Source organism: Tupaia chinensis, unplaced genomic scaffold (assembly GCF_000334495.1).
Source record: "Tupaia chinensis unplaced genomic scaffold, TupChi_1.0 Scaffold000147_1, whole genome shotgun sequence".
NCBI lineage: Eukaryota > Metazoa > Chordata > Mammalia > Scandentia > Tupaiidae > Tupaia > Tupaia belangeri.
In genome coordinates this window covers 4,172,822-4,197,412 of record NW_006159617.1, presented here as the reverse complement: position 1 = coordinate 4,197,412, position 24,591 = coordinate 4,172,822, and the positions used below count along the sequence as shown (strand labels likewise).

General features: G+C 38.1%; 1 long non-coding RNA gene across 1 annotated transcript in view; it reads left to right on the top strand.

Moving 5' to 3' along the window:
* Positions 1–24,591, top strand: part of LOC102499693 (uncharacterized) — a 105,104-nt gene that overhangs the window by 32,941 nt on the left and 47,572 nt on the right. The window contains exon 3 of the long non-coding RNA XR_003548915.1: positions 20,409–20,463. This is a non-coding gene — a long non-coding RNA (uncharacterized LOC102499693). The remainder of the gene's footprint in view (positions 1–20,408; positions 20,464–24,591) is intronic.

Below are 24,591 nucleotides of genomic sequence, written 5' to 3'. Positions count from 1 at the left end.
CCCTAAGGCAAAAAACTCTTAAAACAAAACAAAACAAAACAAAACAAAACAAAACAAAAAAACCCGATTTTTTAAAGAGATTCCAATATAAAACAAAATGAAAAAGAAAGGGTAATAATTAGAGACTCAAAAACCGTTAAAACTCTGTATTATTTCCCATTTTAAAATATTTAACTGGTAAGTAAACATTGCATATATTTAAGATATTCAGCATGATGATTTGGTATCCTATACATTGTATAATGATTATCACAGTCAAATTAATTTTGTTTGTTTATGGGGGCATAAGGAGATGACATTTAATTTTGTCTCATCAAATTTCAGGTAAATGATAGGATGTTATTAAAAATAGTCCTTATGCTCCACATTAGATCCTATAGCTTATTCATTAGGTAACTGGAAGTTTGTAGCGTTCCACCAATATCTCCCCAGTTCCCCTACTCCTGAGCTCTAGTCAACCACATTCTACCCTTTGTTTCTATGAGTTCAACTTTTTTGGAATTTACATGTAAGTAGATCATGTAGGTATTTGTCTTTCTGCATCTGGCTTATTTCACTTAGCAGAATGTCCTCTGGGTTTAACCACATTGTTGCATATGCTAGAATTCTCTCCCTGTTAGGGATGAGTAATAGTTCATCACATATAGATCATATTTTCCTTACCTATTCTTCCATTAATGGACATCTAGAGTTTTCCTGTGTCTGGGCTAGTATGAAAAATGCTGCAATGAATGTGGGGGAGGCAGATTTCCCTTTGAACAGTTTATCTCATTTCATTTGGAAATGAATGTGGATGTCCCAAGATCTGAAAAGTTTTTAGTCAGTATTTCTTTAAATAAGGGTTCTGCTCTTTCTTTTTTTCCTTTTTATTCTGGAAATTCCAGGGTTCATAAATTCATATGCTTGATGGTATCACATAGGTCCCTTATGTTTTCTTCACTTTTTGTTTCTTTTGTTATTGTTGTTGATGCCGTTCCTCTAATGGGCTATTTTTTTTAAGACTTTTTTTAATAGGGCACGTGTTTTCCCCAGAAAGACAGAGAGGAAGCAAAAATACCCCCACACACACCCCAGGGAGGATGACTATTCTGCAATTCCTTCTCCATTCTCCTACAGGACCTTGGGCACGCACGTACACGTGCCAGCATGAGTTTAATTCACCTGGGCCGGGACTCAAACCATGGTCGCTTACAAGGGTGTCCACCAACATAGCCATTACACCAACTGCTGGTCCCACCTAATGGGCTAATTTCAAATGACCTGTCTGTGAGTTCGCTAATTCTTTCTTCTGTGTGATTGAGTCTGTTGTTGATGGTATCTATCAAATTTTTCAACTCTATCATAGTATCCTTCAGCTCTAAGATTTCTGTTCAGATCATTATTATGGTTCCTATTTCTTTGTTAAACTTCTTTTTTGTTTATGCATTGTTTTCCCATCATTGTCTATGTTCTCTTTAATCTCATTGAACTTCTTTAAGATAATTATTGGATTGTCAAAAAAAAGTCATGACATATTTTTTCTATGCAAAAATGTGACATGACTTTTCAAATGACCCAATATACTGAAGTATTTTTTAGACAATTAGTGTATCTAATTCCTTGTGGTTGGTTACTAGAGATTTATTAGTCTTCATTGTTGGTCTACGATGGCAGTTGAGTGGGGTTTGAACTGGGTCACATGGCTGATCCTTGGTCCTAGCAGAGTCCGTGCATGGTGGTGCTGTTACCAGGCACCTACAAAGGTGTGGATCCAGTTTTTTCCTAGGTGGACTGGACTGTCTCTTGGTCACTAAGACTGGTATTGGGGTGAAGGTTTACTTGAAGGTTTGAAAGTGGTGGAGTTGTTACTATGTGCACGAATGGGTGTAGATTCCACCCCTCCCATTGGGAATACTTTCACTTGGTTTCTGGGTCGGTCCCTGGGTAAGCAGCACTGGCCCTGAATTGTAGCCAAGAGGGACCAGGATTAAATCATAGGGTTGTTCCAGGGTCCACAGCTAAGACTGAGGTCTACAGGTTTGCCTCTGGGGCACAGATGGATATGTCTCCCTTCAAGTCTCTGGGAAAGCAGAAATTCTCTGAAACCACAGCTGAGAGAGGCTGGAGTTGAGTTACAGTGCTATTTCAAAAAATCATCAGTGGAACAGGGGTCAGTGGGCCTGCCTACAGGGCATGGATGTGCTATGAATCAGCATTGACAGGAAATGCCCTGCAATTCAGACAGACATATCTTCCTGTGAGTTTCTGTGTGGGCAGAACTTCTGTCAGACCGTATTTGTGGCTGTCAGTGTATCCAGGACATAAGGCCATTTACAGGTCTGGAGAACTAGCTTGGGCTTGTCAAGGAATGCTTTCCAAGTATATACAGTGTTCTTCCTGAGATAATTCCATAGTATTTTTCTCTGTATAACTCATTACCCTTAGAATAGAATCACCTTTTCGGTTAAGTTCTTTGATAGAGACAAGAGGGTATCCATAGAAGGACATGTGTCTTCTCTATCTGAGATTTGAAGTATCTCAATATACTTCAAAGAGGAAAGGGAGAAGAGGTGAAATATTTTCATCTATTTTCCTTTTTATTCAGATTAATTTCACATTTTACATAAAGTCCCCACCATAATATCCAACATATTTTTTTTAAACAGAGAACTTCACAGTTTTTTTTTGCCTGTTAAACATTTCTTCTTTTAACACTTATACCCACATTCTATCACCCACTCTCTACCACCCAGAAGACAATCCTTCCAAGGATAGTTAATTCCTGTAGATAGTAAACAATTTGCCTGCAAGCACACCTTTGATATAGAAACTAGTCAATCTGGACACCATCAACTTTTTTTTTTTTGAGAGATTTTTGCCATGAGTATAGAGCACATGTGCTTGCTGGAGAGACAGAAACAAAAAGTAAGCAATCACCTCCCCAGGAGGAACGACCATGTTGTAATCCCTTCTTATCCATTCTCCTCTGGGATTTTGGGCATGCACATGTGCTCAGCATCAGCTTCAAGTCACCGGATCCAGGACTCGAATCACAGTCGACCATATGGGAGTCCAGCGCCTTGACTTTTTTCCTGCTGGCCCCACTATTTCTTCGTATTGGGCTTTTATGCTCTGGATCACTGTCTCCCTGTCTTGAACTTCTCAGAGACTAGTGCTACACAACAAAAGGCAGCTCCTATAGAATGGATTCCGGCAACGGCATGTAAATTGTCTAATCCTAAACTCACTTAGTCTATTTACCTTGCTCCAGCCATTTCTTCCCTTGAAAACCACAATGAAATTCTTGCCCACAATCCCTTCCCCAATTCTGCCCACTCATCTTGCCTTGGCACATCCTTGTGTACCCTGTGTGATAGGCCATGCCTCCTGATTCTAGGAAATTGTGACTGCCATAAAACTTTCTTTATGCATGATAATTAATTTCATTGCTATGTATTTTACCATACATACATAATTAAAACAAGTCTCAGGTACTATTAAAATATTGTGACAAAGTTCACATGACCCACAAAGCCTAAAATATTCACTATCTGGTTATACCGCTGTTTCAGGTTGCTGACCCTTTCTCTAGAAGATATTTTTCAAAGTTCACTCACATGGGTATTAGAAGTGTTCAGATTATTCCTAGCTCACTCATGTAGGTTTCTTGCTAAGGTGACCAACTGTTCCATACACATATCAAAAAAGGAAAATCTTAGGAAACTTCAGCAATTGGTCATACTAACAAGACACAGCAATGGCATTCCACAAACTAAACAATCTGAGGAATGTACAGGATGGAAGCTATGATTCTTTTATAACTTTTCCCAGAATTGATATCCCATTATTCTCTCCATCCCCAATCAAAGGGAGATTATATAAAGCTGTGAATACCAGAAGGAAGACCAATTTAGAAGCTACCAACCAGTCATCCTCTCCTTTCCTATATTTTCACCACTACAGTAGTAAAAGAGAAAATATATTTTGTTTGAATAGAGCGTGAGTCAACATTTCTTTTATTTTTCAGAAAGAGATATTTTTGCTATAGAGTGCATGCACTCACCATAAAGATAGAGCAAGACAGAAAGACAGAAACTGAGAAATCACCCCAGGGAGGATGGCCATGCCACAATCCCTTCCATTCTTCTCCTGAGATTTTGGACATGCGTGCACATATGCCCAGCATGATATTTCAAGCTGCCGGGTCTAGAACTCCAACAATGGTCAGTCATGTGGGAGTCCAGTGCCTTAACCACTGTGCCACATGCTGGCCCCAATATTTCTAGGTAAGATTCTAGGTATATATGTTCACCAACATGGGAAGGGATGAAATGAGTGCAAAATAGATAGATCATGCTTTGTGCAGCAAGACAGTAAGATTATGATAAAGATATATGAGATGTAAGCTCTACTCTGATCATTAGTGCTTCATTACTCTTATCAGTTATATGTGAACATAGACTGTGTCACACCTTACTCAAAGCACCTCAATGAAAATGCGCAATTCAAATTTCCCTGTGGATTCAGCAATGCCTGGCAATCACACTCAGACTCCTCAGCTATTTTTAATAAATAAATAAACTTCTTCTATATTTAAGGTAATAGACTAATTTATAAAAGATCCTCTCACTGGTATATTTCTCTTAATTGTTCACTTTTAAAATTTCTATTCTAGAAAATAGGTGACTGGCTGAGTGATTACTTAATAAGCACGTACATTCTAATTATGATTTTTCTCTTAATGGGGTAATCTTTTCATTCATTTATTTTCTGTTAGAAACATCTGTTTGAAAACATAATTTTCAGGGGGTTTTTTTGGGGGGGGAGGTTTTCGCTATAGGGCGGATGCCCTCGCCAGACAGACAGAGAGAGCCATAGAGACAGAAAGCGAGAAATCACTCCCCAGAGGGAATGGTCACACCGCAATCCCTTCTCCTCCATTCTCCTCTCGGAATCTTTGGGCACACATGCACACACGCCCGGCGTGAGTTTTAAGCCACCGGGTCCGGGACGCCAACTGCAGTTGACTACTTGAGAGTCCAGTGACATAACCATTACGCTAACTGCTGGTTCCCCATAAGCTTCAGTTTTAAGAGATCATCTGTCTCTACTGCTCCTTTCCTTCTTGAGGCTCTTGTCTTGAGCTCTGACATCACCATCGGTTACTATGGAAATTATTATGATGCCACAAACAAGGAATTATGACTTTATGCCAGGAAGAAGAAGTGGGAAGTCCTCTATTAAAAAATAAAAAGTTAACTTTCAAGTGATTTTAAAAATAAGTGGGAGGAAACTAAATTTAAGGAAGAAATAGCTAGTCTGTTTCTCCAACTGTGCTGTGGAGAAACAAAACTATCTTTACCTGATTTAGAAGAACTAACATCATTTCTGATGAGTAGCCAGGGTTACAAAATTTTGAGGAACCTTTTATTCAACTTATTTAAATTCTGCCCATGTCTGTATACAGTGGGTGATCAAACTGCAAACGAGCTGATATTGCCATTTCAGTCTAGTTAATGATAAATACCAGTCTTCCCAGTCATAGCAAACATGGGACAATCCCCAAAGATCATTAAGAGGGCAAAATAAATGGATTGAGAATGCTGCACTTCATGAGCTTCGTAAGTATACATAGCCTCTGTCTAAAATAAATATCATAGCACCAAGCAACTCATATTAATTTGAATTCTGCTGCACAAAACATGATCTAAGAGTTAGCATTCAGAATGGCAATGTTATTTATTGCAGAGAGAAAATGCCATATGGAAAGGGAGTCCCGAGCAGCTAAACCTGGATTCCGAGTTTAGCTACTCCTCAGCTTCAGGCTATAACCTTGGGCAATTCATGGACCCTCCCAGGGTCTCTATTTCATGGGAACGAAATAGCAATAGGAAAACCACTACTAGAATTGCTGCCTAGGGATCCTCTAAGAATTAATGAGATAGTGTCTACAGAGCATTCTGAAGCCCAAAATGAAAAGATAACTAAGAAACATTATAAGTTATTTTAAAGCAGAATGAGTCTCCAATTTGAGGATTTTTTTTTTTTTGGTAACCTGTTCAATTTATTCTTAAGAAATCCAAAGGTCAGTGAAAGTAATCAAAATGGGTTGTACTACAGATTTTTAAATAACCCAATTATTTTTATCAAGTATGTGATTGATTGTGGCAAACCAAATGAATTTCTGTTTATAATGAGGAAATGAAAAGAAAATTGTGTTAGATAAAAGTGGCCAAATTATCATTTATTTCTCAGCCAAATATTGTCTTTCAATTCACTTTTCGTTCAAAGATATCTGTGTTCAAAGTGTGTATAATGGTATCACACTTCAAAAATTCATCTAGTAATTTTCTAGCTTCCATTTTATCGTTTTGTTGTGAAGAACTGTTTTTTAATATACATAATTTCTACATATGAATAATACTCTAATTCTTTTTAAATCACACATCAATTATTTTTAATAGTAATAGAAAAGGAATATCCATCTCACCTTATCGTGACTTTTTTTTAGCAACCTCAATTTTAAATAAAATAATATATTTAAACACTGATTTTATTTTTTTGTTGTTAGTTTTGCTATATGATGCATGCACTTACTGGGGTGAGAGAGAAAAAAAAAATCCACCCTCCCCCAAGGGGGATGACCATATCTCCATTTTCCTCTTGGATTTTGGGCATGGACACACACACATGGAGTATATTTAAGCCTCTGGATCTGGAACTCTAACAATGAAATCAGCTCTGTGGATCCAGCTTCTTGAACCATTATACCGCTTGGCTGGCCAAACACTGATTCTATTTTATTTATTTATTTTTATTTTATGATTTCTTGTTTGCAGTTAATTATTATATATCATTAAAATTTATTTATTGCCTTTATTTGTATGAGAGTGAAAGAGAGAGACAGACACACAGATAGACAGACATTCTCAACAGCGTCTCACCTGTGAATCCTCCCCTCTAACTAACCATGCACCTTGCCAGGATGATGGACAGTGCACCTGTACCTGGTGACTACAGGGAGATCTCAGAATGTGAACCAAGACCACGCGATGATTCTATTTTATTATCAAATGAATAGCCATTTAAAAATTAGGATAGAGCTGTCTAATTACCTGACAAAATATGAAAAAAGCAGTTAAAGAAACATTTATAATATAATCTCTTTATGTTTTGAATAATAATACAAATTTTTTGCCTATACATGAAAACATTTCCACTGGTTATCTGTAAGGTGCAATGTCAAGAATTTAAACATTTTCTTTAAATAACTTTGGTGAATGCTTATACATTCCACATAATACACAGGTATTAGTTCCCAAATCAGCAGAAAAATAAAGCTAATTTTATTTTAAAAATTAACATAATTGATACTTTTTTGTTTTCAGGATTTTGTAAAGCTTCATTGAGATAATGAATGTAAAAACCTTGGAAAGTGAATTTGCTCTGCAATGTGTATTGCTGGTGATATTGTATTCCAAATTTCAAACCCTCTCAAAGAGAAGACTATTTCTCTGTCCATTCCAGGAATATCCTGGCATTGCAGCTGTGTAGAAACAGTTTCCTTATGTGGAAAGCAGTCCAAGATCCTCTTTACAGGAGTTAGAGAAAAGCACAACACATTTCCTTCACACCTCAAATATCACAGATGGAAAACTGTCATTTTGCTTCACTATTTTCTATGCTAAAATGATAAAAAAAAATAATGTGGCAAATAGCTAATGTATGCCTTAAGGAAATGTAATGTGTTAACTATTTCTGCTTACAAATGACTATTTGTGAATGAATTAATTTTTACCCAGCAATATCCATTCTATAATGAATTGAATGTACAAATGTTAATGAAAGTTCATTTATAATTAAGAGCAGGACTTAGTTAAGTAATGCCTATTGGTTCTGCTTATTTGGTCTGTGTTATTCTCAATGAAGAATTCACATTTGATCCAGAATAATTCAGATTGAGAATATAAATAGCTTGAAATTTTATGATAAAAATCTCTCTTTTATTTTTTTTGGAAAGGTTTTTGCTATGGGCTGCATGTGCTTTCCAGAAAGACAGAGAGAGAGAGAGAAATAGAAAGTGAGAAATCACCCCCCAGGGAGGATGGCCACGCTGCAATCCTTTCTCCTCCATTCTCCTCTTGGGATCCTCGGCATGCACACACACGCACCCAGCGTGAGTTTAAGCCATTGGGTCTGGGATTCGACCCGTGGTCGACTACATGGGAGTCCAGCGACATAGCCATTATGCCAACTGCTGGTCCTGATAAAATCTCTTTTTGTGCTGTAACATGTAAATCAAAAATAAAGTCTAAGAGGTCAAAATATTTTAATATTTTATGATGATTTCAGAATGGCTCTGTAAACAAAGTAATTAATAGCATATAATCAATAATGCAGGTAACAATGCATTCCAAAGTACACAATATCTAACTACTAACAAGACTTCAAATAAATTTTAAAAGCTGCCTCTATTTTAGAACTTCTGAAATATAAGTAATACCAGTTTCTCTGTCTTCAGGAGAAGTAGGCAATTATTTTATTTTCACAGATAAATCGTAAAACAAGTTACATACATTGACCATCATCTTGTATGCATCTGGTGAAACAGACCACCCAACTACATAAGTGAAATGAAACTGGTTTATTACTTACAGATAGACTATAAGAGATAACAAAAGCCTAGGACTCATTGCAAGCCAGGTTTAGGAAAGCTGCCCAGAGTGGATAGAATCCCACCTATGCATGGCCCACTTACACCACGACGGAGGGATCCTAGAAAGCAGTTTCTACCTGGGTTTTATACCCTGGAGGCAACATGACATCCCAAACTAAAGCACTGAAGGATATCCTGTTTCTACGAGAGCTTGAGAATAGCCCAGGATCCCGAGATCCCTTTTAAGTCTGGATGTTGTATTCCCAATACATACTATTATTATTATTATTATTATTATTATTTTGGAGAGGTTTTTTTTTTTTTTTTTTTTTTTTTTGTGCGCTCACCAGAGAGACAGAGAGAGACAGAGAGACAGAAAGTGAGAAATCACCCCACAGGGGGGATGGCCACACCACAATCCCTTTTCCTCCGTTCTCTTCTCAGGATCTTGGGCATGCATGCACATGCACCCGGCATGAGTTTTAAGCCACTGGGTCTGGGACTGGAACCACGGTCGACTACATTGGAGTCCAGTGACATAGCCATTACGCAAACTGCTGTTCCCTCATACCATTATTATTTTTAAAAACTGCAAGCAAGAAAGAATAGTAAAACGACTTGGTCCAAGGTTACCTAGAGAACTGTCCTGTATAAATATTATCTGGTTAACTCAGATTCATAAACACTTCCTTAAAAGTCATGAGTAGGACTAGAAGATGGCATAATGGTAATGCTGTTGGACTCCTATGTAGTTGATCACGGTTCAAGTCCTGAATCTGGTGGCTCAAAACTCATGCCGGGTGTGTATGCATTTGTGCCCAAAGCCCTGAGAGCAGAATGGAGAAAAAGAGATTGCAGTGTGGTCATCCCTTCTAGGGGGTGATTTCTCACTTTCTATCTCTTTGTCTCTCTCTGTTTTTCTGGCAAGTACACATGTACTATAGCAAAAATATCTCTAAAAATAAAAAGTCATGAACTAGCTAAAATTATTTTGTCTGCTAGTTTTAGTTGTGCTTTGGGGGTTCTAGTGTTGTCAGCCAACTCTGCTGGTAGATATATATACACCAACTTTCTATCATTCTACGTATTATTAGGTTGTTGGGGAAGTCATGACAAATTTTTCTGTTTTTCTATGCAAAATTCATCATGACTTTCCCAATGACCCAATATTTCAATAATAACTTTTCCTGCCATTTAAAAAATGGACTTCTGGGGACAGCAGGTGACTTGGTAGTTAATGTGCTGGATTCCCACATGGCTGAATATGCTTTGAGTCCCAGATCTGATGGCTTGAAAAATTAAACCAGGCACAGGACCAGCAGATGGCATAATGGTTAAGTTGCTGGACTTCCATGTAGTCAACCCTGGCTCAAGTCTCAGACCCAAGGGACCAGCAGTTAGTGTAATGGCTATTTCATTGGACTCTCGTGTAGTGGACTGCGGTTCGAGTCCTGGACCTGGTGGCTTAAACTCACACTGGGCGCGTGTGTGTGCATGCCCAAGATCCCGAGAGGAGAATGGAGGAGAAAGGATTGCTGCGTGGCCATCCTGTCTGGGGGTTATTTCTTGCTTTCTGTTTCTCTGTCTCGCTCTGTCTTTCTAGTAAGACCATGTGCCCTATAGCAAAAACCTCTTCAAAAAAAAAGAAAAAAAGAGAAAACAAAAGTCTCAGACCCAGCAGCTTAAAAGCACACTGGGTGCGTATTTGTGCATGCCCAAAATCCTGAGAAGAGAATGAAGGAGAAGGAATCGTGGCACGGTCATCCCCTCGAGGGGTGACTTCTCACTTTCTGTTTGTCTCTCTCTCTCCATCCAACATACATGCCCTATAGAAAAAAATTCTCTCTATATATAAAAAAAAGAAAACAAAGGAAAAGAGACAAAGTAAAGTTATATCAGAACGTGTGTGAACCAAATCTCAGGAGGAGAATGGAGACGGGATTGCAGCGTGGCCACCAGCACCCCTGGGGGTGTGAATTCTCATTTTCCTTCTATCTCTCTCTGTTTATCTCTAGTGAGCACATACACCCTACTGGAAAAAACAATAACAACAACAACAACAAAAACCAAAAAATAACACAAAAAATGTGAAGTACCAAAGTTATCCTGTCTGGGAATCTGTACGCATAGACTTGGTAGTTCCGAGTGCAAACTGGCATACAGGTTTTGAGACATTCACAGTTATCAGTAATGGGGTCTTACATATAAGCATCAAAATTATATTTCTAGAAACAGATTTTGTTGCTAAGTAAAATGGAAATATGGATTTGATTATGGAAAATATAAAAAGAGAATGACTACAAATTTAAAGCAAAATGAAAACAGTATAAAATATGTAAATTCTCCAAAATATATAAATTCTCCAAATAAACAATCACTAAAAATTATTAAAAATCAATGAGCTCTGGAGCCAGTAGGTGACATGGTGATTAGAGTGTTAGATTCCCACATGACCAACTATGGTTCAAGTCTCAGACCTGGTGGTTGGCTTTCTCGCTTTTCTCCCACACTCACTCACTCTCTCTCTCTCTCTCTGTCTCTTTCTGGTGAGCACATGTGCACTATAGACAATTGGGAAATGGTAGTAAAGATAAATAAAATTAAATAAATAATTCTTATAAATTAAAATTTAAATATCAATCAACTTGTAGTCATTGAATGCTGCTAACATGTCACAATGTTCTGGAATTCTGTACTTCAGAATAGCTGGTGATTTATGGTGTAGCTTCTACTTGGTTGCATAAAGACGGCAGGCATTTAAAGGTAACATGTCAGGACTTTCTCTAAGGGGTGGTCTTACCCAAAGAGAAACGTAACCCTGATGTCTAATAGACCGAGAAACCCATATTCTTGGAACACAAATGCTTCTTGGAAGAATGGACATCCCAGATGTGATTTTGTTTCCTCTTCTTTTATGCTCAAAGTCTCCTGTGGAGACAAAAATCCGAACATTTGGTAGACAGTAATGATGCTTGAATCTGCATCTCTCCTTGATACTCCAAACCTGTTTACAAATGACCTCTGTAATTAATCCACTGGCTGGTACTCAGGGAACCCAGAAGTTTAAAAACATGCTCATGATAATCTGCTACCAAATTTCTACCCATTCTGATATTATGTCAGAAGTTTTAGCATAATACTAAATGCCTCAATTTTTTAAACTTCAATATCCTCATCTATAAAATGGTGAAAATGAATAAGTTTATCATTATAGAGGATTATGAGGCTTAAATGTGTAATAAGTGCAAAGAGCTTAGCATATGGCCTGGCACAGTATTAGCTCTTAATACATCTTAGCTAGTAGAAGTAGCTGTGGAGGTGGGTAATCTCCATCTCTTCTATTTTTACTCCTACCCCTTTTTTTCTCTCTTATTTATTTATTTCTGAACCTAAAATGTGAGCCCACATTTATTAGAACCTTATATTTATTTTTGGCATAGTAATTACCTGGTTAATTGTAGGACTGGATTCATAAAAATTGCTTTACTTGTATTTCATGTTCTATAATCGTTTACCTTTGACACCAAGGTTCTTTTATACCATCTTGGAGTTTCACAATCATAGTTAAGTTAGGTAAGGCAGATATTAGCATCTTTATCATCCAAGGAAAGAGGATGAGAGGTTAAGTGACTTGTCTAAGCTCGCATAGCAAGTAAATGACAGATGTTAGAAATGAGCTCTGACTCTGCGTATATGGCCTCGCTGTATTAAGAACACAGTCATTTTTCTTCCATTACACCTATATTTAATTCCACTTGGATCTGTGAATAAGAGCATGAGAAAATCAGCTGGAACAAAAATAATAGCCAGTGTAGTTTCAGAAAGATACATTTAATGATTTCTACAATGATTTTATCTTAGGTCAAAATGGGCTGTGATCTTCCATAAAAATTGCTTTGCTGTGAAAACCAAGCTCAATACGAAGTGAAAAGACTTTCCAATGCCTTCTAGGCTGATGATTGATCTCTTTCAGAGCCAGTATAAATTCTTTGGAGTGTCAAGATCATGAACATATCGTAATATTCACATTTCTTCAAGCCATGTATACGTATCTCATACAGGAAATTATAAATGAGGGTTTGGGATTGATCAGAGAGTAGAGTAATCTGAATTGTAGAATGAACAAGACCTTTGGGTTAGATGGGATTGGATTGGTTCTGTGTGGTGGGAAATGATTTGGCTTGAGAAAGCTGAAAAGAGTTCAGCTGACCTCGCTTATTCCCCAACCAAGTATGTCAAGTACGTAGAGGCAAGTCACTTGAATCTTTCTGCATCAGGGGTTTCCAGGTGGCTCTGTGTTCTGTTACATGTTCTCATTTCATTTTGGGTATCCAGAAAGGATCAGAGCAGGGCAGACAGTTCAACTTTTCTAAAGAGTCTATAACACATTCTTGGCATGGCTTCCACTGGCAATCATAACCAAAATAAAGAGATGTCTTCCTCTTATGCTTGGGAATATAACAGAAAAGAAATGTGCTAAGAGCCTGCAGAGAATCTGTAGATTTTAGAACACGAGTTGGACGATAGAATCTTCTAGTAGTGAAGGCAAAGGAGCAGTGCTACAGTCAGAGTGGAGTGAATAATAGCAGGGCCATGGCCAATTTATAAACTGTTGATAATGACCATGGGATGACAACAAAAGCAATACAGTTGAGAGATCTGATAGGAAAAACAACAAAACCTTTCTTTCTTTACAAGAAAAGTCTGAGGGAAAAATCAGCAGAAAACATGATAAAAAAAATCATAGAATCCTACAAGAGCATGTGTGTCCCCCTCCTTCTTTTCCACATGACTTTCTTGTTGGAAGCACAAAGAAAAAAAAAAAAAGAATGTTGAGGCGTTAGGGAATTTCTATTAACATGACAGACTGGATGCACCCAGTGTCCCGTGATCTCATTTTCTGAGAAGTTTCTGTCCGACATGCAGTTGTGTTGTCAAGTCACTCTTTTTAGCAATGGAAAAGTATTCCCATTTCCCTGCAAATGCCAGATATGTTGAAGGAGTAGATGGAGACCACTGTCTGCTCTTACTGTAGGTCCTCCTTTCCTTGCATCCCTCTCATTAGGCAAAAACCTCCGTTTGTTTTGGAAGCAATGGGTCTAAGGCTGTCTAGCCAGTGTGCCTGCTGATACACAAATATGGAATAATTTAGGCTACCTCAGTTCCATGTTTTCCTTTCTGTGTTTGAAGTTCAGATTTTTTACAGATTGAGAGGGAATTAGAATAGAGCATCTGATCTGGTTGGAGTCCCCTGTCTTGTCCTTCCACAACGTGCTGTGCTGGTCTCTGCACAGCCTTTTAATAATTTTTTTCTCTTATCACCACTTAGCTTATATTAATTATCTTTAAAATTAAACACTTTACTAATTAAAAATGTTTCGCATTTTGGGGGGAAAAGATAAAAGACAGCCTAAAAGTCTATTGTCTTTTTATTTTTAACTGTCCACAATAGATTGCCAAGAGCAGTGGAGGAGAACTTCTCAGTAACGAGACCTTGACAAATTTCAACTTGGCCTTGACAGAGTAATAAAAGTTTGCCACAAAGATGAGAAGAGATGGACTTTTAAGACAGTGAGAACAATATGTACATAGACAAAGGTATTCTTAAGTATCTTAAGAAGGAAAACTTAAGGTATACAGCATGAAAGTAATGGCGGAACATCATCTGAAAAGAATTTGAGACCAATAAGTGAATTCTTCATTTATCAAGTAGTTAGGCATTTCTGTTTGCTGGACTCTGTCTCTCTTTAGGACTGCTCCAGAATTGTTTCTTATACCTCTCTGTACTGCCCTGTACCCCAGGAAGCTGACTTCTCCAGACAGATCACAAAGGTTTTGTCTTCTGCTCTCTACTGTGCTTGACCAATGATAGGCACCATCAAAAGATAAGGCAGTGCATTTTGTTCCCACCTTGTTCTGCCTAAATGAAAGAAGGAGAAAAAAAGAAAACTTTGGAAAACACTCCATACAAACTTCTGAGTATCCAGCAAGTACTGACAGAATTAGTCCCTCATCATACTCAGGGCCACTGTGAACCATCCCTTACTTAATAGACGAACAGCTTAGCTTTCACTGCATCATAAACTACACATAAATTGATAACTTTATGCAGCAATGTTTTACTTATACACCAATCCAGTGGGTTGGCTGAGCAATTCCTCCAGTCTGAGATATCTAGCCTGCCCTAGGCTGGGCTTGCTCCTGCATATGTGGTTGGCAGGTGAGTCAGCGAGATGATCAAGGATGGTGCCACTTATTTAAGTGATGGTTGGCCAGATGATGGGGGCAACAGAGGCATGTAGCTCTTTGTATTCAGTAGACAAGCATGAGTTTGCTCACATTGTGTCATCAGGAGCATTAGCATGCATTCAAGGCTTTTTGGTGCTTCAAGGCTTTTTGGCATCCAGGCTCAGAATTTATAGGACAACTTCCACTCACATTGATCAAAGCAAGGCACCAGGTCAGCCCAGGGGCAAGAGAGGAGAGGTGATGCAAAAAAAGGTGTGAGTGTTCCCAATCTTCTACCACCGAGAGCATTAGCTCCACATCTATCTTGTCCCTAGATTAAAGTTCAATTAAAATTTCAATCATCTTTTAGTGTTGAAGGAAATTGAACTTTTACTTTCTCTATCTTCATCTTCAACTGTTGTTCCATTATATTCTTGTCAGACAGAGGCCTTATCCCCATTTCTAAAATGGAAATCCTGAGGCAAAGTAGATCATTATTTTGTTTTTAAAGAAATGAGTCCCACAAAGCTAAAATTTGAATGTTTAAGTTCTGTCTAGACAGTTCCGTAAACAGGCAAAGGCTCTTTTGCCTCTATCCCTTCCTCTCTTAATATCTCCACTTTTCAAGAATATACTTATCCTTTGTTCTTTTCTACACCACCTTTGGACTTTAACCTATAAACTCGACAATGTAATTATCTTTCATTCTTCTGTTGTTCAATTTGAGTCTGCAAGTTAACAATCCAGTGTTTTAAGTTATGAGTCCATGAATTCTCATACCCACTCACTGTGCATTGATTATAAATAACCTTGTTAATAAAGTAATGTTGAAGGTGACTGTGACTGTGTGTGTGTGTTTATGTGTGTGTGTGTGTGTGTGTGTGTTTAGGAGACAGGGAGGGCTAAGTCATGCTGACCTGTGTCCAGAGAGGAGTAATAAAAAACCCAGAGAAAGCTAACTAATGAAAAGCAAAAGCAGAGAGCTTTTCCAAAAGATATATCTGCACTACTTCCTGTGGGCTGCTGCCCGGGTGTGTGAGATGATGCCGGAAAAGCAATGGAAAATTCCCAAAGGCCTCTATATAAATCCCTTTCATTCTGGGGTCATCTGTTAGTCTCTCCAACTAGGGAGCAGCCTCCGTTGGCTACTTGTGGTGTGCTTCTGTTTATATGAGTTTTTATCCTGTTGCAGAGAGCCCTGTAAGATGAAGAGCAAGTCACATTTACCTGTAACAGCCTTACACTAGCTTGTGATGCCTAATCTCTTTTATTGATCCTACTAGCTGGTTTCTGGAGACCATTGATTTTCCCGGCTGTCAGTTTGTGGCCTTGCCTCCTTAATGTTTATTTAGACCAGCCTCCATAAATTGCTTCTAGTACGGAGGGTGAGGGAGGCAGCAGGAGGTCAGGGGTGCATGTATACCTGCCCATAAATATAAATCACAGCTTTTGTTCTTTGCTGTTGTTTGTGAGCACTGTTTGCAAGGTGAATAAAAAATGGAAGTATTCAACTAAAATGTGAGGGAAGCCATTGTGAATCCCCCTGTGACTGTCTTTTTTTTTTTTTTTTAATTTCAGTCTACGTTTTCAATTTTCTGAATCCTAATGGTACCTCTTGTTGTCTACTCACACATTTAATGTTTCTTTTTGTTCACTGAAGAAAGAGAAGAGCAAAGGCATTGTTTGTTTGCCAGCACAGAGTTGTGCTTTGAGTATGGGTGGGTTGGTTTCCTCTTCCCACTGCCCAAATTACTTTTTGTCAACACAAGTACAGATATTCATATATTTCAGTGTTCTAAGAAAAAAATGAAAGAGAAAGACTTTCCTTGGTGCTGGAGTTGACAGCACCTGGTTGAACAATTGAACCAGCATGGCCCTTCATAATGAAACTTATAGAGCTATCTATTGAGACAAAGGCCACGCTGCAGTGGCAAAGAACTTTGAAGGTGTGTAGCAGCTCCTGGTCAGCACTGTCCTAACAGGGGTTGAAGGGTGCAGAGTGCCACTGTGTCTGCAATGACAAGGCTGGTTGAGCACAAGGCAAAATGGAAAATTGTCGCAAGCAGGTGGCTGCTCTGTTATAAATAATTCAAGGGCACGTCCTGCAAAATCCAAGGGAAAAGCCCCACAGCTCATTATAACAGTGAGTTGGTAGACTGCTAGATCCTTAAATCACTAGAAAATGTTTTGCAACAGCTAAGAATTTTTTCTCCTCTGCAGTAGTAGATATCATAGTCACTATAAGGTGACAAGTGGTTCCCCTGAGGCCAGGAGGATAGCAATCAATGCAGGGGGGGTAAAGCCTGGGCCTCCACTCTCTCAGTGGCTACAGAAGCATTGTACACAGATACAATGCCCAGAATAAATCATCAGGCAAAAGAGAAGCCTCCTCAAGACAGGAAAAAAGGACCTTCGAGAAAGCACTTTATGGAACAGTTTGCTTGATTTAGATCTCTTTAACTTAGCTTTTTTTCATATTAGTTAACCGTCTGGGTCTACTTTGTTCATCTAGTCGTGCTTCTACCTTTTTCCCTAACAATGCTTCTGTTATTTTCTAACTTTATCACCTATAGCCCTTAGATGGGCCTCACAATTGGATGTGCTTTCCTCATTCTCTATCTGTTAAATCTCTGAACTCCATCATAAAGTAATTTTTTATTCTTAACATCAGTGTTTTTTATTCTTCAAAATCTTTTTTTTTAATTGCTGGAGGGCATGTGCACTAGTCAGAAAGAGACAGACAGAGGAAAGCACCCCAATGGGTCATGGTTACACTGCCATCCCTTCTCCTCTATTTCTCCACCTTGTCAGGATTTGGGACACACACACACACACACACACACACACACGCACGCACACACATGCAAACACTACACAGTGTGTTTTTCAAGCTGGCAGGGCTGGGATTTGAACAGTGGCCAGCCATGTGAGATCCAGCTACCTTAACCACTAGGCTATAGGGCTGGCCTGGTTCCTCTTAAAACTTATATTTTTCTGCATTATTAAAGACAGGCCCATTCAGACTGAGTAAAAAAGTACCATGTCACAGGTCTTAACCAAAACATTATTTCTTGCTCACAGAGTCCATTGTGAATCTGGAGCTCTTCTTAGTGGCTTCCTTCTTAACAGTGGTTCAAGGATTCAGGCTTTTTCTATCTTGACATTGATATAGTAAACACATGGCCTCCAAGGTGACTGCAGAGAAGAGAAAGTGTGGAATATCGTACAGTTGGTTTTGTAGCCAGATCTAAAATGGGGCACACTTCTGTGTTAGAAAAAACATTTTTTGCTTATATTTGAATATTTTTAAAATCAGAAATAATAGTATCCAGTTTATTATTATCACACATTAAAATTTCATAATTATATTAGAAGAATGGGGGGGTATGCAGTTGTTGCAGCAGGAACACAATGCTCTGTGAGGTTGACTCACTTGGAAAGGTCCTGGGTTCACATTTGGAAACCTCCCTGGATGCAATGTACACATGTGCTCAGGATCTGAGGCTGGCTGTAACCAGAGGTAGATCAAGGTATAAGATTCCATTGGGGGTTCTTGTCTTTCTTTCTCTCTCTGTCTGTCTCTCTTGCTCATGAAAGAAAAAAATAAGTAAACTGAAAAAGAATTAGAAAAATAATTGCTTTTTGAAAAAGGGAAGCCTTTATGAAACAACATTTAAAAAAAAAATCCAGAAAGATTTGTAGATGTGATGACATAAAAACTCTCAGTTAGAAAAACTCACCATAGTTAAGTATAAAAACAATAGGCACATGAGGAAATATAGGTACTATGTCAAATATTAATATGAAAAAATAGTACTGCTTATATAAAAATTGTGCTCATAAGTCAATAATGGGGGAAAAAATCTAAACAATTAGAAAAAACTGCATAAAAGTTACAATTTATCTAGTCAAAAACAAAAAAGAGGGCTGACTGTTAATGTGGTCATTAAAGCAGCTGCATCCCACATGGCCAACTGCATGGTTGGAGTCTTAGACCCGACAGCCTTAAAAACACAGTGGGTGTGTGTGTGTGCATGCCCAAAATCCTGAAAGGAGGATGCGATGGAGGAGAATGGATTTTAGCATAGCTAGGCCTCATGGGGGGTGCTTTCTCACTTTCCTTCTCTCTCTTTGTCTCTCTCTCTCTGACAAACACACACACCCTCCGGCAAAACTAAAACAACACAAGAGCCAATAAATATATGAATATATACCTAATATTTCTATGCTTTAGGGGTTGTGCAAATTAAAAAGTAATGAGACAAGTTTTTGGTCTTTAGACTGTCAGAAATTTCAAAATAACATAGCCATTAAGATTGTGACTTTGTGGGAACCAGCAGTTAGCGTAATGGCTATGTCGCTGGACTCCCATGTAGTCGACCGCGGTTCGCATCCTGGACCTGGTGGCTTAAAACTCACGCCAGGCGCGTGTGTGTGTGTGTGTGTCCAAGATCCTGAGAGGAGAATGGAGGAGAAGGGATTGCGGCATGACCATTCCCCCTGGGGGGTGATTTCTAGCTTTCTGTCTCTATGTCTTTCTCTGTCTGTCTGGTGAGTACACGCGCCCTATAGCAAAAACCTCTCAAGAAAAAAAAAAAAAAAGATTATGACTTTGTGAAGAAGGCTCTGAGACACCATTGATAGGACTGTAAATCAAAACTATCCATTAGCAGTGCAATTTGATAATGACAAACCAAATTTAAAATGCACATAACTAGGCCAACTGTGTGGTTTATTGGTGGTGTCCCACTCAAGAGATGCTGCGTCCCACACAGTGGTTCCATTCCCTGGCCTGTACAGCCTGAGAGATGCTGGCTGAGTGTTCAAGATCAGACAGGCTATAGGACTGGAGGAAGCGGATTGCGTGGTGACCAGACCCTGTGCAAGATGCTCAACTCTTTTTCTCTCAAGTGTGCGTGTATGTGTTCTTTCATGAATAAAGAAAACAATAGACTTATAAAAGTGAAATGCACTTAATCATCAAATTACCAGTCTCGCCTCTAGAAATTTATTTCTCTCTAGCTCATGCACAAGTGACGCATGATGACACAAAATGGTCACAGCAATGTAAGTCATAGCCAGGAAAGCAGAAGCAAACAGACAAACAAAAGATAGAGACTATCTAAAGGAAATGTTAAATAACGATGGTGTTTTTGTACGATGGAGTACTGTGCCATACTAAATAATTTGTATAGACTCATTTGTACTGGTATGCTAGAATGCTCATTAATATTATTGGGTAAGACTTAGAAAAAGATTCAGAGACTAAAAGGGTATGATCTCATTTCTGGAAAAAAAATGATATATGTGTGGAAGTTTGCATGTGTATAGGGGCTGGGAAGACAAATACCAAGTTGTTCTCAGGCCGTGCTATCTGGCAGGGGTTGGGGTGGCTCTATTGCTGCTATTGTGGCTATTAGCATGGTAGCCACTGCCTCTGCTGGCTAATATGTACCTGGGGAGGCTCTAAGTACTTCCGGTGTGTTAACTCATCTAGTTCCCTCAGCATGCTTCTGAGATAAGTATTCATCTTTCTTTATTGCAGATGAAACTGAGCCCGGGAAAGCATTAGCAGCCTAACAGAAGTTTTGAGTCAGCAGGTAGTGTGGTGGTTAAGGGCGCTGGAATCCCACATGGCCAACCGTGGTTCAAGTTTTGGACCTGTTGGCTTCCTTTCTCACTTTCTTTCTCTGTCTATCTCTGTCTCTCTCAGGTCAAATTGGAATATAATAATAATAAATAAAGTTAAAATAATTCTTTTTAAAAAAAAGGAAGTTTCAAAAAAAGATTTTTTTTGAGAGGTTTTTGCTTTAGGGCGCATTTGCTCACCAGAAAGAGAGAGAGAGAGACAGAAAGTGAGAAATAACTCCCCAGGCGGATGACCACGCCGCAATCCCTTCTCTTCCATTCTTCTCTCGGGATCTTGGGCACGCACGCACACACACCTGGCATGAGTTTAAGCCACAGGATCCGGGACTCGAACCACGTCGACTACATGGGAGTCCAGAGGCATAGCCATTATGCTAACTACCGGTCCCAGGAAGTTTCAATTTTAATGTGAAAAATGTTTACTCTTCCACTCTGAAAATTAAATCATATCCCTCATCCGCACAGATTCCTTCTATGTCTTTCTCTCTAGATTGAAATCTAACGTCTCTTGGCTACAGCCCGCAGGGTCTTAGGTGCTGTTTTCTCTTGGACTTCATTGTCAGTCATGCAGCCACACATTTCTCATTCTTCCCTAACCTTTATGCGTGCAGATCACTTGATTTAGTTTTTTAAAAAATATCCAGTTGCGCACAAGCTGGCCTTCCACATCATCTCTGGAATATCTTATGGAGCTTATGTATGCATTTGTTAATTGTTTTCTTCTGCTAGAAGGTAAACTCCATGAAGCCAAGGACTTTGTCTTATTACTATGTCCTAAATGCTTAGAAAGGGTAGATGGCACTTCATACGTATTCATTAAATATTTGTTGAATAGGTGAATAACCGTTTAAAGAAACAACAAAATCACTAATGTAAGTCATTGCAAAAATATAAGTAAAAGATTAAATAGCTATGAGTCTATGTGTGTGTGCCTATGTGATTGTGTGTGTAAAATGAAAACACACTTGAAAGTGGTTTAGCATAGAGATGTTCAGCAAAACACAGTGAACAAAACACAGATTTTACTTTTAGCAAGCCATTAGAATTAGTATAGTCCATATTTGATGCTTTATTTTACCTCTCGTCAACCAAAGTAAAACTGAACAAGAGAAAAAAAAAAGAGATAAAAGAAAGCAGTCTGTGGAGGATACTGGCACTTACAAGGAGGTCTACAGTAGTCTGAAATATCTTTAATTCTCTACCTACTTTACCATGATCTTTAACTTTAATTACCACATATTCTGGCAAATAAAAATACTTTACTGAGGGGCCAGCAGATGGTGTGGTGGTTAAGGCACTGACTCCCATATGGCTGATGGCTGTTCAAGTTCTGGACATGGAAGCCTACTTTCTCTCTCTCTCTGTCTCTTCCTGGTGAGTGTATGTGCCCTATAGCAAATTAAAAAATAAAGGGTTGTTGAAAAAGTTATAATGCATTTTTATATAGGAAAACATGAAAAAATATGTCGTGACTTTTTTGATGACCTAATAATAAATACAGCTAAATAAATAATTATTTTAAAAGTACATTACTGCATAAAAACTTTGCTTGAATACATTGCTGAGCAAAAAATAGATTAAATGCCTCTGAAAGAAAATGATTTTCTGATCTTATTTAAGAAGGAAGCCAATGTCAACAACTACGTTCTTTTTGGCTCTACAAAACTTTAATTGAAATTCTTCTAAGGAAACCATTTTCAAACCCCCATTCTTTCAAATATTACATTATATAAGTCATGGTATGGTTCAGAAAAAAGAATCTACTGTTTGTATTCCAGTGATAAAACATTTTAATATAAAGGGATAAGGGACTTAGATGACTTTCAAAAATGTTTAGGGAGCAAATATGTGTGAAGCCGCTGTTGATTCCCTCAGGTTGATGTTCTAAATCATGTGATTCTCATGAGTGTCCCAGGAAGTAGCTGCAGTTTTCAGGAACTGCTGGGAAACCCCCACGGAATATTTCAGTCCATGGGAGCAAAAGAATAGTTGTCAAGAGCTTAACAAGCAGCCTCCATGAGTCACATCCTCCCAAATGTCTGTATTGAACTGCTTCCCGAGAATAATGACCTCTTTTCCCTTTTGCCTTCCAAGTCTTGGGCAGGTGCCTCTCATTGGCAACACTATCATTCATGGAAGGCATTATGGAAATGATTGCTCCTTCTTACCCTCTGTAACACAGTAGAAATTACTGAAAGAGATGTTGATGTTCATCTTGCAATTGTAGTCTGACGTACAGACTTTAATGTCACATCATTTTGAGTGAGGGAACAGAGCATCGACTAGTTAATTCCTCTGTGTAAAACTCTTCCAGCTGCTTGGAGATTTGCAAACATGATCATCATCTTTTGCTAAGTGTGTATGTGTGTGTTTGGGTAGGCACTACACCAGAAGCAGGTTAGCTACTGTAATATTTTTTTTCCTACACATCCTCTTGTTTTTTGGTCATTTGAATTGATCTTTACAAACTGGGAAATTTCACATATAAATGTGGATTTATGGATTTTCCTTAAAAAAAAAATAAACTAGCCAATACTAGTGTCTATTCACCATGAAGTGTGGATTTGAATCTTCATTGCCTTTTTAGATGCAGTGTGTATTCAGGTTTCCCTAGTTCCTCACCTCTCAGAACGGTTCTTGCACTTGGTTACCTTTGCTCATTGCTTAAATACCTGCCTGGGGCTTAGAGACATGGAGCGTGTAACCCCTGCTCTAGAATTTGAAAACTACAATCAAGACTTTTGTGTAGTTCTGATATCCTAAATACCTTTTCAAGAAATGTTTGCTACATCCAAAACATTTTTTTTAATTTCCAAAATTATGTTTCCTGTGTGTATTGTCTTCACATAAGTTCAACTTTTACAAATTTCTTTATTTTTCATAGTTTGTTTTTGTTTTTTACTTTAAGGAGAAACCTAAGATAACTTTTTAACAGAAGTTATGGTGCACTCCATGACTAGAAGAAAACATAAAGGTTTCACTGATACATAGGCTGGAGCATTTAGGTACAATTATCAATTTTGTCACTCTTACCCATCACAGTTGTGACTCATGTGACTCTAATTCATGTATCAGCAAAGTGCAAATTACCATAGATCATGGGCTTTTGAGTCACCAAAAAGTAGAGAAAAACATGGTGATTTCATTGGAAAAAATCAGAAGTTGCTGTTAAATACATGTCTCTTGATGTATATAAGCATATAGTTAACATTGTACACACACGCACACAAACAAATAAGATTTTTATTCTATATTCCCAGCCTCTTCACATGAAAAAATCAGGTCTAGGTGATAATAAACCAAAAGTCATCTAGATTTTTTTTGAACTTGAAAGAGAAAATAAAAAACTAATCACATGGTAACCTGCTATAAAAATCATGCAAAAATGAATTTTAGAGATATGTGCTAATCCGAAGTTAAATGAATGAAAGATAAGCTAACTGTCTCAGCAGGTGAGATATAAAGTGAACTTTGAGCTTTAGGTTTTAAGAGTCACACTTGGGTGAAAATTATGTGAGAAAAACAGCTTGTCACCAAAAGTGATTATAGACTATAGAGGTAATTTGGAATCCTGAAGTTAGAGGGCTGGAAATGTACATATTCAAAAATACTTAAACTTTGGAAAGTCTTATAAATAATGTGCAGCTGTCCAGCAATATGTATAATGTCTGCCAACTACATAAAGTCTCCACAAATTCTGTTTTGGTTTGGCATTCAGTATAGAAAAATAATATATCTGTTCCTTGTTTTCCACTTGTAGGCGACCACATTTGAATGTTCTATATACAAGTCCTTGTTTTTCCCCATGACTGACATTCAAATACCAGAAATGACAAGTTATTGGCTATTGTGGAGAATGAAAATTCATTTATGTCTATAAATATCCAAGAGTTGTTTAGTTAGGAGGAAACAGATGACCTAACAGAAGACTAAATCTTGGCAAGTTGACTTTCATTGGCTGAACCTTGCCAATTTCATTCTAGCCAGCTGGTTTCCTCTAATCCTCTCCTGTTCCTTCTGTTTGAGTGATTTTGTAGTTTTTTTTTTTTTTTTTTTTTTTTTTTTTTTTTCTCTCACTC